Genomic DNA, 15,000 nt, shown 5'->3' on the forward strand with positions numbered 1-15,000 from the left:
AGCCTCCCGCAGGTGGAACTTAGTTGTTGGAGGATGACAGCGGGCGTGCGTAAGAGGCTCGCCCGGGGATGAGGCAGCATCCCCGGGCGGCGGGCGGGAGGAGGCAGCCTCCCGCAAGCGGAACTTAGTTGTTGGAGGATGACAGCGGGCGTGCGTAAGAGGCTCGCCCGGGGATGAGGCAGCATCCCCGGGCGGCGGGCGAGAGGAGGCAGCCTCCCGCAAGCGGAACTTAGTTGTTGGAGGATGACAGCGGGCGTGCGTAAGAGGCTCGTCCGGGGATGAGGCAGCATCCCCGGGCGGCGGGCGGGAGGAGGCAGCCTCCCGCAGGTGGAACTTAGTCGTTGGAGGATGACAGCGGGCGTGCGTAAGAGGCTCGCCCGGGGATGAGGCAGCATCCCCGGGCGGCGGGCGGGAGGAGGCAGCCTCCCGCAAGCGGAACTTAGTTGTTGGAGGATGACAGCGGGCGTGCGTAAGAGGCTCGCCCGGGGATGAGGCAGCATCCCCGGGCGGCGGGCGGGAGGAGGCAGCCTCCCGCAGGTGGAACTTAGTCGTTGGAGGATGACAGCGGGCGTGCGTAAGAGGCTCGCCCGGGGATGCTGCCTCATCCCCGGGCGGCGGGCGGGAGGAGGCAGCCTCCCGCAAGTGGAACTTAGTTGTTGGAGGATGACAGCGGGCGTGCGTAATAGGCTCGCCCGGGGATGAGGCAGCATCCCCGGGCGGCGGGCGGGAGGAGGCAGCCTCCCGCAAGTGGAACTTAGTTGTTGGAGGATGACAGCGGGCGTGCGTAAGAGGCTCGTCCGGGGATGAGGCAGCATCCCCGGGCGGCGGGCGGGAGGAGGCAGCCTCCCGCAAGTGGAACTTAGTTGTTGGAGGATGACAGCGGGCGTGCGTAAGAGTCTCGTCCGGGGATGAGGCAGCATCCCCGGGCGGCGGGCGGGAGGAGGCAGCCTCCCGCAAGCGGAACTTAGTTGTTGGATGATGACAGCGGGCGTGCGTAAGAGGCTCGTCCGGGGATGAGGCAGCATCCCCGGGCGGCGGGCGGGAGGAGGCAGCCTCCCGCAAGCGGAACTTAGTCGTCGGAGGATGTCAGCGGGCGTGCGTAAGATAACGTATGTCCGCCTCTCGGTCACTCTGGCCGGGCGTGGGTGTGCGTCCGCGCCCGTCTTGTGAACCTCCAAGTGGAACTTAGTGATCGGAGGATGACACCGGGCGTGCGTAAGAGGCGCGTCCGGGGATGAGGCAGCATCCTCGGGCGTCAGCCGGGAGTAGGCAGCCTCCCCCAAGTGGAACGTAGCCTCCACTAAGTGGAACTCAGTCTCCGGAGGATGACAGCGGGCGTGCGTAAGAGGCGCGTCCGGGGATGAGGCAGCATCCTCGGACACCGGCCGGGAGCGCGCGGGCGCTGTGGAAGTAAGTACATCCGCTCCTGGTACCTAAAAATTCCTCCAGCGGCGGGCCCCGGGCCTAAACTTTCTCCGGGCCGCGCAACACGCACTTTCCGCCGGACACCGACGGAGGCAACGTCCCCCTCCTGCGGTGACAAAAAAAATCCACCCCTGGTACCTAAAAATTTCTCCAGCGGCGGGCCCCTGGCCTAAACTTTCTCCGGCCCGCGCAACACGCACTTTCCGTCGGACACGGACGGAGGCAACGTCCCCCTCCTGCGGTGACAAAAAAAATCCACCCCTGGTACCTAAAAATTTCTCCAGCGGCGGGCCCCTGGCCTAAATTTTCTCCGGCCCGCGCAACACGCACTTTGCGCCGGACGCCGGTCCCAAACCACCACCGCCGACCGCCACAAGGCGACAGCCACCATCCCCAAGCGCCATCCCCGACCGCCACAAGGCGACCGCCACAAGGCGACCGCCACAAGGCGACAGCCACCATCCCCAAGCGCCATCCCCGACCGCCACAAGGCGACCGCCACCAGCCGACCGCCACAAGGCGACAGCCACCATCCCCAAGCGCCATCCCCAAGCGCCACCCCCGACCGCCACCAGCCGACCGCCACCAGCCGACCGCCACCAGCCGACCGCCACCAGCCGACAGCCACCATCCCCAAGCGCCACCCCCGACCGCCGCCCCCCGACCGCCACAAGGCGACCGCCACCAGCCGACCGCCACAAGGCGACAGCCACCATCCCCAAGCGCCACCCCCGACCGCCACCCCCCGACCGCCACCAGCCGACCGCCACCAGCCGACCGCCACCAGCCGACCGCCACAAGGCGACAGCCACCATCCCCAAGCGCCATCCCCGACCGCCACCCCCCGACCGCCACAAGGCGACAGCCACCATCCCCAAGCGCCATCCCCGACCGCCACCCCCCGACCGCCACCAGCCGACCGCCACCAGCCGGACCGCCACAAGGCGACAGCCACCATCCCCAAGCGCCATCCCCGACCGCCACAAGGCGACCGCCACAAGGCGACCGCCACCAGCCGACCGCCACAAGGCGACAGCCACCATCCCCAAGCGCCATCCCCGACCGCCACAAGGCGACCGCCACAAGGCGACCGCCACCAGCCGACCGCCACAAGGCGACAGCCACCATCCCCAAGCGCCATCCCCGACCGCCACCCCCCGACCGCCACCAGCCGACCGCCACCAGCCGACAGCCACCATCCCCAAGCGCCATCCCCAAGCGCCACCCCCGACCGCCACCAGCCGACCGCCACCAGCCGACCGCCACCAGCCGACCGCCACCAGCCGACAGCCACCATCCCCAAGCGCCATCCCCAAGCGCCACCCCCGACCGCCACCAGCCGACAGCCACCAGCCGACCGCCACCAGCCGACCGCCACCGGCCGTTCGCGGTGTGCGCCGCCGTTCCCCAAGCACCCTCCGGGACGAAGCCGGAGCCAGAGAATAGCAGCGGTGGTGCGTAAAAGCTGCGGCCGGGCCTCGCGGAAGGTCCCCGGGCGGCGAGCTGCGGAGCCCCGGCCTCCAGCTTCCACCAGGTAATAGGACCGGGCGCGCGTAAAAGCTGCGGCCGGGCCTCGCGGAAGGTCCTCGGGCATCCAGCGAGATCACACGGCCCCCACCGGAGGCGGCTAGCGCCTCCGTAGAGTAGTACCGGCCCGTGGAAGCGGCCGCCCGTCAGCCTGCGTTGCCGCTGGTCGAAAAATGCACTAAGTGCCAAACCCCATTCATTTACAACGGCGTGTCCGCCAGAGGGCGCACTTCCCCCGGCGGACCAGCCGGCGGGGCTCGTTAGAGAGTGTATCCGCCTGGCAGTGCCTCCTGGACGGCCTGTATTCCGGACCGCGACCGCTAACTTACGGGAGCCTAAACGGCCCGCGGACCAGCCGGCGGGTCCTCCGTGAAAGCCTATCCGCCTGGCGGTGCCTCCTGGCCGGCCTGGATTCCGGACCGCGACCGCTCACTCGCGGGACCCTAAACGGCCCGCGGACCAGCCGGCGGGTCCTCCGTGAAAGCCTATCCGCCTGGCGGTGCCTCCTGGCCGGCCTGGATTCCGGACCGCCACCGCTCACTCGCGGGACCCTAAACGGCCCGCGGACCAGCCGGCGGCTCCTCCGTGAAAGCCTATCCGCCTGGCGGTGCCTCCTGGCCGGCCTGGATTCCGGACCGCCACCGCTCACTCGCGGGACCCTAATCGGCCCGCGGACCAGCCGGCGGATCCTCCGTGAAAGCCTATCCGCCTTCGCCGGTTCCCCGGCCGGCCACGGGTGGCGAGAATCCGGCCTCCTCGCCCGGAGCGCGCTTCGACTTGGGCGAAAAATGCACCAAGTGCCAAACCCCATTCATTTACAACGGCGTGTCCGCCAGAGGGCGCACTTCCTCCGGCCGGCGGGGCTCGTTAGAGAGCGCGTCCGCCTTGGCCGGTTCCCCGGCCGGCCACGGGTGGCGAGAATCCGGCCTCCTCGCCCGGAGCGCGCTTCGACTTGGGCGAAAAATGCACTAAGTGCCAAACCCCATTCATTTACAACGGCGTGTCCGCCAGAGGGCGCACTTCCTCCGGCCGGCGGGGCTCGTTAGAGAGCGCGTCCGCTTTCGCCGGTTCCCCGGTCGGCCGCGAACGGCGAAAAGCCGGCCTCTTCCCCCGGAGCCCGGTGGGCGAATTTTTTTTTTTTTTTTTTTTTTCAAAGTGCCAACGGCTCTCGCGCCGCGCTGCGTCCGCCTTCGCCGGTTCCCCGGTCGGCCCGAACGAGCGAAAATTCGGCCTCTTGCCCCGGAGCCCGGTCGGCGAATTATTTATTTATTTATTTATTTATTTTTCCAAAGTGCCAACGGCTCTCGCGCCGCGATGCGTCCGCCTTCGCCGGTTCCCCGGTCGGCCACGAACGGCCAAAAATCGGCCTCTCCCCCCGGAGCCCGGTCGGCGAATTATTATTTATTTATTTATTTATTTATTTATTTTTCCAAAGTGCCAACGGCTCTCGCGCCGCGATGCGTCCGCCTTCGCCGGTTCCCCGGTCGGCCACGAAGTATTGCGCATGATTATACGCGATGTTAATATTTATTTAATTATTAAATAAATACATACATGTGTTTATTAATGATATACGCGATGTTAATATTTATTTAATTATTACCTATATTATGAATAAACTAACGGTGATTTTACACGATTTGACTACATACGTGACCGTGATATAGTGCCGAGGGCTCCCGCGCCGTCACGCGTCCGCCTTGGCACGGGTCGCCCGCGGCAGCGAGCGTTCGGCTCGCGGGGGTCCGCGGGGTGTTATTAGGGAGTGCGGCAGCCGTGCCGAGGCTCCGGCCGGCCGCCGGAAGTCCCGCGGGGGAGCGTCGGAGCTCCGCGAGGCCGGCCGGGGAGCCTCTTAGTCATCGCCCGCGCTCGCGGTGGTCCCGGTCGCTTAAAGTGCCACGGGAGGCGTAGCGATGCGAGTGAGTGTGCGCAAAGTGCGAGAGGCGGTGCATTTACGCGCCGTGTCCGCGAGAGGGAGGCAATTCCCCGTTGCGACCTCCGGGAGATCAGCGGGCCGCCGAAAAGGCTCGGCCGGGGTGCCTGGAGCCTCCTCGGGCGTCGAGTTAGGAGGGGGGCGCGCGGAGAACCGGCTGGATGTCCCCTGGAAGCTCAGCGGGCCGTGGGAAAGGCTTGGCCGGGGTGCCGGAAGCCTCGGCCGGCTTAAAAGTGAGGAGGAAAGCGCGCGGAGAACCGGCCGGAGGTCCCCTGGAAGCTCAGCGGGCCGTGGAGAAAGCTTAGCCGGGGTGCCTGGAGCCTCGGCCGGCTTAAAATGTGAGGAGGAAAGCGCGCGGAGAACCGGCCGGAGGTCCCCTGGAAGCTCAGCGGGACGTGGGAAACGCTTGGCCGGGGTGCCGGAAGCCTCGGCCGGCTTAAAAGTGAGGAGGAAAGCGCGCGGAGAACCGGCCGGAGGTCCCCTGGAAGCTCAGCGGGCCGTGGGAAACGCTTGGCCGGGGTGCCGGGAGCCTCGGCCGGCTTAAAACGTGAGGAGGAAAGCACCGGGAGAACCGGCTGGAGGTCTTCTGGAAGCTCAGCGGGCCGCCGAAAACGCGTAGCCGAGGTGCCGGGAGCCTCCTCGGGCGTCAAAAGTGAGGAGCGACGCACCCCCGAGAACCGCCCGGGTCCTCCAGCCACCGTTGAAAAAGACGTCGAGTCAGGCTACCTTAAGAGAGTCACAGTTACTCCCGCCGTTTACCCGCGCGGAGCGTCATCGCCTCCGCGAACCGTCAAAAATAAATAAATTCATAAATAAATAAATGTCAAGTGAGCCTACCTTAAGAGAGTCACAGTTACTCCCGCCGTTTACCCGCGCGGAGCGTCATCGCCTCCGCGAACCGTCAAAAATAAATAAATACATAAATAAATAGATGTCAAGTGAGCCTACCTTAAGAGAGTCACAGTTACTCCCGCCGTTTACCCGCGCGGAGCGTCATCGCCTCCGCGAACCGTCAAAAATAAATAAATACATAAATAAATAGATGTCAAGTGAGCCTACCTTAAGAGAGTCACAGTTACTCCCGCCGTTTACCCGCGCGGAGCGTCATCGCCTCCGCGAACCGTCAAAAATAAATAAATACATAAATAAATAGATGTCAAGTGAGCCTACCTTAAGAGAGTCACAGTTACTCCCGCCGTTTACCCGCGCGGAGCGTCATCGCCTCCGCGAACCGTCAAAAATAAATAAATACATAAATAAATAGATGTCAAGTGAGCCTACCTTAAGAGAGTCACAGTTACTCCCGCCGTTTACCCGCGCGGAGCGTCATCGCCTCCGCGAACCGTCAAAAATAAATAAATACATAAATAAATAGATGTCAAGTGAGCCTACCTTAAGAGAGTCACAGTTACTCCCGCCGTTTACCCGCGCGGAGCGTCATCGCCTCCGCGAACCGTCAAAAATAAATAAATACATAAATAAATAGATGTCAAGTGAGCCTACCTTAAGAGAGTCACAGTTACTCCCGCCGTTTACCCGCGCGGAGCGTCATCGCCTCCGCGAACCGTCAAAAATAAATAAATACATAAATAAATAGATGTCAAGTGAGCCTACCTTAAGAGAGTCACAGTTACTCCCGCCGTTTACCCGCGCGGAGCGTCATCGCCTCCGCGAACCGTCAAAAATAAATAAATACATGAATAAATAGTCAAGTGAGCCTACCTTAAGAGAGTCGTAGTTACTCCCGCCGTTCGGCCGCTTAAAGTGCCACGGGAGGCGTAGCAATGCGAGTGAGTGTGCGCCAAGTGCGAGAGGCGGTGTATTTACTCGCCGTGTCCGCGAGAGGGAGGTAACTCCCCGTTGCGACCTCCGGGAGAGCAACGGGCCGCCGAAAACGCTCAGCCGAGGTGCTGGAAGCCTCGGCCGGCTCTCAAAGCGAGGCGCGAGGCACCGGGAGAACCGGCTGGAGGTACCCTGGAAGCTCAGCGGGCCGTGGGAAACGCTCAGCCGAGGTGCTGGAAGCCTCGGCCGGCTCACAAAGCGAGGCGCGAGGCACCGGGAGAACCGGCTGGAGGTCCCCTGGAAGCTCAGCGGGCCGTGGGAAACGCTCAGCCGAGGTGCTGGAAGCCTCGGCCGGCTCACAAAGCGAGGCGCGAGGCACCGGGAGAACCGGCCGGAGGTCCCCTGGAAGCTCAGCGGGCCGTGGAGAAAGCTTAGCCGGGGTGCCGGAAGCCTCGGCCGGCTTAAAATGTGAGGAGGAAACCGGCTGGACGTCTTCTGGAAGATCAGCGGGCCGTGGAAAATGCTAAGCCGAGGTGCTGGTTGTCGAATAAGGCTCCGCCATCTCGTAGAAGGTGCTAATAAAGTTCATATCCGCTCGGCTGGAGGTAATTGGCCCGCGGACCGGCCGGCGGGACCTCCGTGACAGCCTACCCGCCTGGCGGTGCCTCCTGGCCGGCGTGCATTCCGGGCCGCGACCGCTAACTTACGGGACCATAAATGGCCCGCGGACCAGCTGGCGGGACCTCCGTGACCGCCTATCCGCCTGGCGGTGCCTCCTGGCCGGCCTGGATTCCGGACCGCGACCGCTCACTCGCGGGACCCTAAATGGCCCGCGGACCAGCCGGCGGGACCTCCGTGACAGCCTATCCGCCTCCCGGTGGCTGCTGGCCGGCGCGGATTCCGGGCCGCGACCGCTAACTTACGGGACCCCAATTGGCCCGCGGACCAGCCGGCGGGACCCCCGTGACCGCCTATCCGCCTTGGCCGGTTCCCCGGCCGGCCACGGATGGCGAGAATCCGGCCTCCTCGCCCGGAGCGCTCGTCGGCTTCGGCGAAAAATGCACTAAGTGCCAAACCCCATTCATTTACAATGGCGTGTCCGCCAGAGGGCGCAGTTCCCCCCGCGGACCGGCCGGCGGGACCTCCGTGACAGCCTATCCGCCTGGCGGTGGCTGCGGGCCGGCGCGGATTCCGGGCCGCGACCGCTAACTTACGGGACCCCGATTGGCCCGCGGACCAGCCGGCGGGACCTCCGTGACCGCCTATCCGCCTGCGCTGGTTCCCCGGCCGGCGCGAATTCCGGGCCGCGACCGCTAACTTACGGGACCCCGATTGGCCCGCGGACCAGCCGGCGGGACCTCCGTGACCGCCTATCCGCCTGCGCTGGTTCCCCGGCCGGCGCGAATTCCGGGCCGCGACCGCTAACTTACGGGACCCCGATTGGCCCGCGGACCAGCCGGCGGGACCTCCGTGACCGCCTATCCGCCTGCGCTGGTTCCCCGGCCGGCGCGAATTCCGGGCCGCGACCGCTAACTTACGGGACCCCGATTGGCCCGCGGACCAGCCGGCGGGACCTCCGTGACCGCCTATCCGCCTGCGCTGGTTCCCCGGCCGGCGCGAATTCCGGGCCGCGACCGCTAACTTACGGGACCCCGATTGGCCCGCGGACCAGCCGGCGGGACCTCCGTGACCGCCTATCCGCCTGCGCTGGTTCCCCGGCCGGCGCGAATTCCGGGCCGCGACCGCTAACTTACGGGACCCCGATTGGCCCGCGGACCAGCCGGCGGGACCTCCGTGACCGCCTATCCGCCTGCGCTGGTTCCCCGGCCGGCGCGAATTCCGGGCCGCGACCGCTAACTTACGGGACCCCAATTGGCCCGCGGACCAGCCGGCGGGACCTCCGTGACCGCCTATCCGCCTCCGCTGGTTCCCCGCTCGGCGTGGATTCCGGACCGCGACCGCTAAATTACGGGACCCAAATTGGCCCGCGGACCAGCCGGCGGGACCTCCGTGACCGCCTATCCGCCTTCGCTGGTTCCCCGGTCGGCCACAGATGACGAATATTCGGCCTCTCGCTCTGGAAGTCCTGCCGACTTAGCCGAAAATTTTCTAAGTGCCATCGGCTCTCGCTCGGAAAAGTGTCCGCCTCGTCTGGTTCCCCAGCTCGGCCTCAGAATTCGAAAATTCGGCCTCTCTGAGGTACCAGGGGTAGGCTTTATGTACTTGGTCCCCCCAGTTAGTGTACTCATCACTTTACCCCCCTTTCGCAAAATATAGTCGGCACGTATGTGCAGAACTGTTTATTTTCATTTTAAAAATTTTCTAAGTGCCAGCGGAAGCTGTCACACGAACTGTCCGAGCTACCACGGTGCCCATCCCGGGCAGTGACGGCAAAAGGCCGATGTGTGTTTGATGGAAGTCTGAATAATTTCTAAGTGCCAACGGCTCAACCGCCGTAAAGTGTCCGCCTCGGCTGGTTCTCCCGGTCGGCCCGAACGAGCGAAAATTCGGCCTCTTCCCCTGGAGGTCCGGAACATTTTGGCGAATATTTTCAAAGTGCCAACGGCTGTTCCGCCGTAACGTGTCCGACCCGGCTGGTTCCTCCGGTCGGCCCGAACGAGCGAAAATTCGGCCTCTTCCCCTGGAGGTCCGGACGACTTTGGCGAATATTTTCTAAGTGCGAACGGCTGTTGCGCCGTAACGTGTCCGACCCGGCTGGTTCCTCCGGTCGGCCTGAACGAGCGAAAATTCGGCCTCTTCCCCTGGAGGTCCGGACGACTTTGGCGAATATTTTCAAAGTGCCAACGGCTGTTGGGCCGTAAAGTGTCCGACCCGGCTGGTTCCTCCGGTCGGCCCGAACGAGCGAAAATTCGGCCTCTTCCCCTGGAGGTCCGGAACATTTTGGCGAATATTTTCAAAGTGCCAACGGCTGTTGCGCCGTAACGTGTCCGACCCGGCCGGTTCCTCCGGTCGGCCCGAACGAGCGAAAATTCGGCCTCTTCCCCTGGAGGTCCGGAACATTTTGGCGAATATTTTCAAAGTGCCAACGGCCGTTCCGCCGTAAAGTGTCCGACCCGGCTGGTTCCTCCGGTCGGCCCGAACGAGCGAAAATTCGGCCTCTTCCCCTGGAGGTCCGGACGACTTTGGCGAATATTTTCAAAGTGCCAACGGCTGTTGGGCCGTAAAGTGTCCGACCCGGCTGGTTCCTCCGGTCGGCCCGAACGAGCGAAAATTCGGCCTCTTAACCCTGGAGGTCCGTTCAAGTTTAACGAATAATTTCTAAGTGCTAACGGCTGTTGCGCCGTAACGTGTCCGACCCGGCCGGTTCCTCCGGTCGGCCCGAACGAGCGAAAATACGGCCTCTTCCCCTGGAGGTCCGGAACATTTTGGCGAATATTTTCAAAGTGCCAACGGCTGTTGCGCCGTAACGTGTCCGACCCGGCTGGTTCCTCCGGTCGGCCCGAACGAGCGAAAATTCGGCCTCTTCCCCTGGAGGTCCGTTCAAGATTAACGAATATTTTCTAAGTGCCAACGGCTCTTGCGCCGAAAAGCGTCCGCCTCGGCTGGTTCCCGATGTCGGCCAGAACAAGTGAAAATTCGGCCTCTTCCCCTGGAAGTCCGGCCGAGTTCGGCGAATATTTCCTAAGTGCCAACGGCTGTTCCGCCGTAAAGAGTCCGACTCGGCTGGTTCCCGATGTCGGCCAGAACAAGTGAAAATTCGGCCTCTTCCCCTGGAGGTCCGTTCAAGATTAACGAATATTTTCTAAGTGCCAACGGCTCTTGCGCCGAAAAGCGTCCGACTCGGCTGGTTCCCGATGTCGGCCAGAACAAGTGAAAATTCGGCCTCTTCCCCTGGAGGTCCGTTCAAGATTAACGAATATTTTCTAAGTGCCAACGGCTGCTCCGCCGTAAAGCGTCCGCTTCGGCTGGTTCCCGATGTCGGCCAGAACAAGTGAAAATTCGGCCTCTTCCCCTGGAGGTCCGTTCAAGATTAACGAATATTTTCTAAGTGCCAACGGCTCTTGCGCCGAAAAGCGTCCGCCTCGGCTGGTTCCCGATGTCGGCCAGAACAAGTGAAAATTCGGCCTCTTCCCCTGGAGGTCCGTTCACGATTAACGAATATTTTCTAAGTGCCAACGGCTCTTGCGCCGAAAAGCGTCCGCCTCGGCTGGTTCCCGATGTCGGCCAGAACAAGTGAAAATTCGGCCTCTTCCCCTGGAGGTCCGTTCAAGATTAACGAATATTTTCTAAGTGCCAACGGCTCTTGCGCCGAAAAGCGTCCGCCTCGGCTGGTTCCCGCGGTCGGACACAAAATGTGTCAATTCGGCCTCTCTGAGGTACCAGGGGTGGGCTTTATGTACTTGGTCCCCCCACTTAGTGTACTCATCACTTTACCCCCATTTCGCAAAATATAGTCGGCACGTATGTGCAGAACTGTTTATTTTCATTTTAAAAATTGTCTAAGTGCCAGCGGAAGCTGTCACGCGAACTGTCCGAGCTACCACGGTGCCCATCCCGGGCAGTGACGGCAAAAGGCCGATGTGTGTTTGATGGAAGTCTGAATAATTTCTAAGTGCCAACGGCTCAACCGCCGTAAAGTGTCCGCCTCGGCTGGTTCTCCCGGTCGGCCCGAACGAGCGAAAATTCGGCCTCTTCCCCTGGAGGTCCGGAACATTTTGGCGAATATTTCCTAAGTGCCAACGGCTGCTCCGCCGTAAAGTGTCCGCCTCGGCTGGTTCCCCCGGTCGGCCAGAACAAGTGAAAATTCGGCCTCTTCCCCTGGAGGTCCGGAACATTTTGGCGAATATTTCCTAAGTGCCAACGGCTGCTCCGCCGTAAAGTGTCCGCCTCGGCCGGTTCACCCGGTCGGCCAGAACAAGTGAAAATTTGGCCTCTTCCCCTGGAGGTCCGGAACATTTTGGCGAATATTTCCTAAGTGCCAACGGCTGCTCCGCCGTAAAGTGTCCGCCTCGGCCGGTTCACCCGGTCGGCCAGAACAAGTGAAAATTTGGCCTCTTCCCCTGGAGGTCCGGAACATTTTGGCGAATATTTCCTAAGTGCCAACGGCTGCTCCGCCGTAAAGTGTCCGACTCGGCTGGTTCCCCCGGTCGGCCAGAACAAGTGAAAAATCGGCCTCTTCCCCTGGAAGTCCGGCCGAGTTAAGGCAAATATTTCCTAAGTGCCAACGGCTGCTCAGCCTTAAAGTGTCCGACTCGGCTGGTTCCCGATGTCGGCCAGAACAAGTGAAAATCCGGCCTCTTCCCCTGGAAGTCCGGCCGAGTTAAGGCAAATATTTCCTAAGTGCCAACGGCTGCTCAGCCTTTAAGTGTCCGACTCGGCTGGTTCCCGATGTTGGCCAGAACAAGTGAAAATCCGGCCTCTTCCCCTGGAAGTCCGGCCGAGTTAAGGCAAATATTTCCTAAGTGCCAAGGGCTGCTCAGCCTTAAAGGGCCCGACTCGTCTGGTTCCCGATGTCGGCCAGAACAAGTGACAATTCGGCCTCTTCCCCTGGAGGTCTTTTCAAGTTTAACGAATATTTTCTAAGTGCCGACGGCTGCTCCGCCTTAAAGCGTCCGACTCGGCTGGTTCCCGATGTCGGCCAGAACAAGTGACAATTCGGCCTCTTCCCCTGGAGGTCCTTTCAAGTTTAACGAATATTTTCTAAGTGCCAACGGCTGCTCCGCCTTAAAGCGTCCGACTCGGCTGGTTCCCGATGTCGGCCAGAACAGGTGAAAATTCGGCCTCTTCCCCTGGAGGTCCGTTCAAGTTTGGCGAATATTTTCTAAGTGCCAACGGCTGCTCCGCCTTAAAGTGTCCGACTCGGCTGGTTCCCGATGTCGGGCAGAACAAGTGACAATTCGGCCTCTTCCCCTGGAAGTCCGGCCGAGTTTGGCGAATATTTTCTAAGTGCCAACGGCTGCTCCGCCGTAAAGAGTCCGACTCGGCTGGTTCCCGATGTCGGCCAGAACAAGTGACAATTCGGCCTCTTCCCCTGGAGGTCCTTTGAAGTTTAGCGAATATTTTCTAAGTTCCAACGGCTCTTGCGCCGAAAAGCGTCCGACTCGGCTGGTTCCCGATGTCGGCCAGAACAGGTGAAAATTCGGCCTCTTCCCCTGGAGGTCCGTTCAAGTTTGGCGAATATTTTCTAAGTGCCAACGGCTGCTCCGCCTTAAAGTGTCCGACTCGGCTGGTTCCCGATGTCGGGCAGAACAAGTGACAATTCGGCCTCTTCCCCTGGAAGTCCGGCCGAGTTTGGCGAATATTTTCTAAGTGCCAACGGCTGCTCCGCCGTAAAGAGTCCGACTCGGCTGGTTCCCGATGTCGGCCAGAAAAAGTGACAATTCGGCCTCTTCCCCTGGAGGTCCTTTGAAGTTTAGCGAATATTTTCTAAGTGCCAACGGCTCTTGCGCCGAAAAGCGTCCGCCTCGGCTGGTTCCCGCGGTCGGCCGTAATAGGCGAAAATTCGGCCTCTTCCCCTGGAGCGACCTCCAAATTTGGGCGAAATTTTTCTAAGTGCCTAAAGGTACCAGGGGTTTGGGTACCAGGGGTGCAGTACGAACTGGTCTTTTGTCAACCCATGTACTTTTTCTAGAGTACATGGGTTGGTCCCCCCACTTAGTGTACTCATCACTTTACCCCCCTTTCGCAAAATATAGTCAGAACGAGCATGGGGGACGCAATTGTTTTCCATGCAAATCAATTGGGCCTGGTCCGAGCGCTGGTAACGGCCGCCAGCAAGCGTCCCCTGCTCGGATAGCAGAACTGAAGAAGGCACGGCACTTCCAGAGAGAGAGAGAAAATTTTCTAAGTGCCACATTTCTCAAAAATTTTCAAAGTGCCACATTTCTCAAAAATTTTCAAAGTGCCACATTTCTCAAAAATTTTCAAAGTGCCACATCTCTCAAAAATGTTCAAAGTGCCACATCTCTGAAAAACTTTCTAAGTGCCACATCTCTGAAAAACTTTCTAAGTGCCACATCTCTGAAAAACTTTCTAAGTGCCACATCTCTGAAAAATTTTCTAAGTGCCACAGCACGGCTGTGAAATATTCAAAGTCCTACAGGCATTGGCAGAATCCGCGGACGGCCGTCTGCTCCCGGCGGCCGCCGCGAAGCTACTACCCCCTCCCGGGGACGGCTGTCTGCTCCCGGCAGCCGTCCTTACCCCCCTCCCCCGTTTGCACCGCCTGAAGTTAGACCCGCCTTGGTAGGGCCCCCACCGGCCCCGGCTCGCCGGCGTTGGGTGGACGGTTCCTGCCCACTTGCGGGTCCCGGTCGCTTGGCAACCGACCGGGGAGGACCAGCCGCCTCCTTAAACACAGGCTGGAAGGGAAATCCGATCAAGCTACGGAGGACCGGCCGCCTCCTTAAACACAGGCCGGAAGGGAAATCCGATCAAGCTACGGAGGACCGGTCGCCTCCCTAAACACAGGCCGGGCAAAAATCTGCGAATGGGCCCGTCAAGGGTAGTGGGTCATCCAAGGAGGGAGGTACCGGCCGCCTCCTTAAACACAGGCCGGGCAAAAATCTGCGAATGGCCCGTCAAGGGTAGAAGGTCATCCAAGGAGGGAGGTACCGGCCGCCTCCTTAAACACAGGCCGGGCAAAAATCTGCGAATGGCCCGTCAAGGGTAGAAGGTCATCCAAGGAGGGAGGTACCGGCCGCCTCCTTAAACACAGGCCGGGCAAAAATCTGCGAATGGCCCGTCAAGGGTTGTTGGTCATCCAAGGAGGGAGGTACCGGCCGCCTCCTTAAACACAGGCCGGGCAAAAATCTGCGAACGGCCCGTCAAGGGTTCTGTCTCATCCAAGAAAGGGGTACCGGCCGCCTCAGAGGCCGGAGCGAAGGGGGCGAAAGGCTGTCGATGGGGAAGGATCGGGGCCACGGCTAATCTAGCGATGCCCGCGTCGGGCGGTCACTCCGACGAATGAGCGGGGCCGAATCCGGCGCGAGGCGGCCTTCAGGCACGTGGTTCGAGACGACCTCACCCGGCTCTAGCCCGGAGCGAAAAAAACACTCTTATAACCTGACCGACATGCGCCCATGACCCGCCTTGGTAGGGCCCCCACCGGCCCCGGCTACCGCCGGCGTTGGGTGGACGGTTCCTCCCCACTTGCGGGTCGCACTCCAGCGCTAGGCCGCCGCGCGAGCGCGCGCCCCGCGCCGCCCGCGCAGGCCTAGCGCGAACCGTACGGCAGCGAAACCGAGACGCCCCGGCTCAACCTCACCCAGAGGCCATCCACGGAGGCCGAGCGCGCGATCCGACTTGCGGCACGCCACGTGGGCGTCCGCCGGCCGCGCCGGTCGACCGCGAAACCGATTTCTCAAAGACCA

Source organism: Syngnathus scovelli, unplaced genomic scaffold (genome assembly GCF_024217435.2).
Source record: "Syngnathus scovelli strain Florida unplaced genomic scaffold, RoL_Ssco_1.2 HiC_scaffold_383, whole genome shotgun sequence".
In the NCBI taxonomy this organism is placed as follows: domain Eukaryota; kingdom Metazoa; phylum Chordata; class Actinopteri; order Syngnathiformes; family Syngnathidae; genus Syngnathus; species Syngnathus scovelli.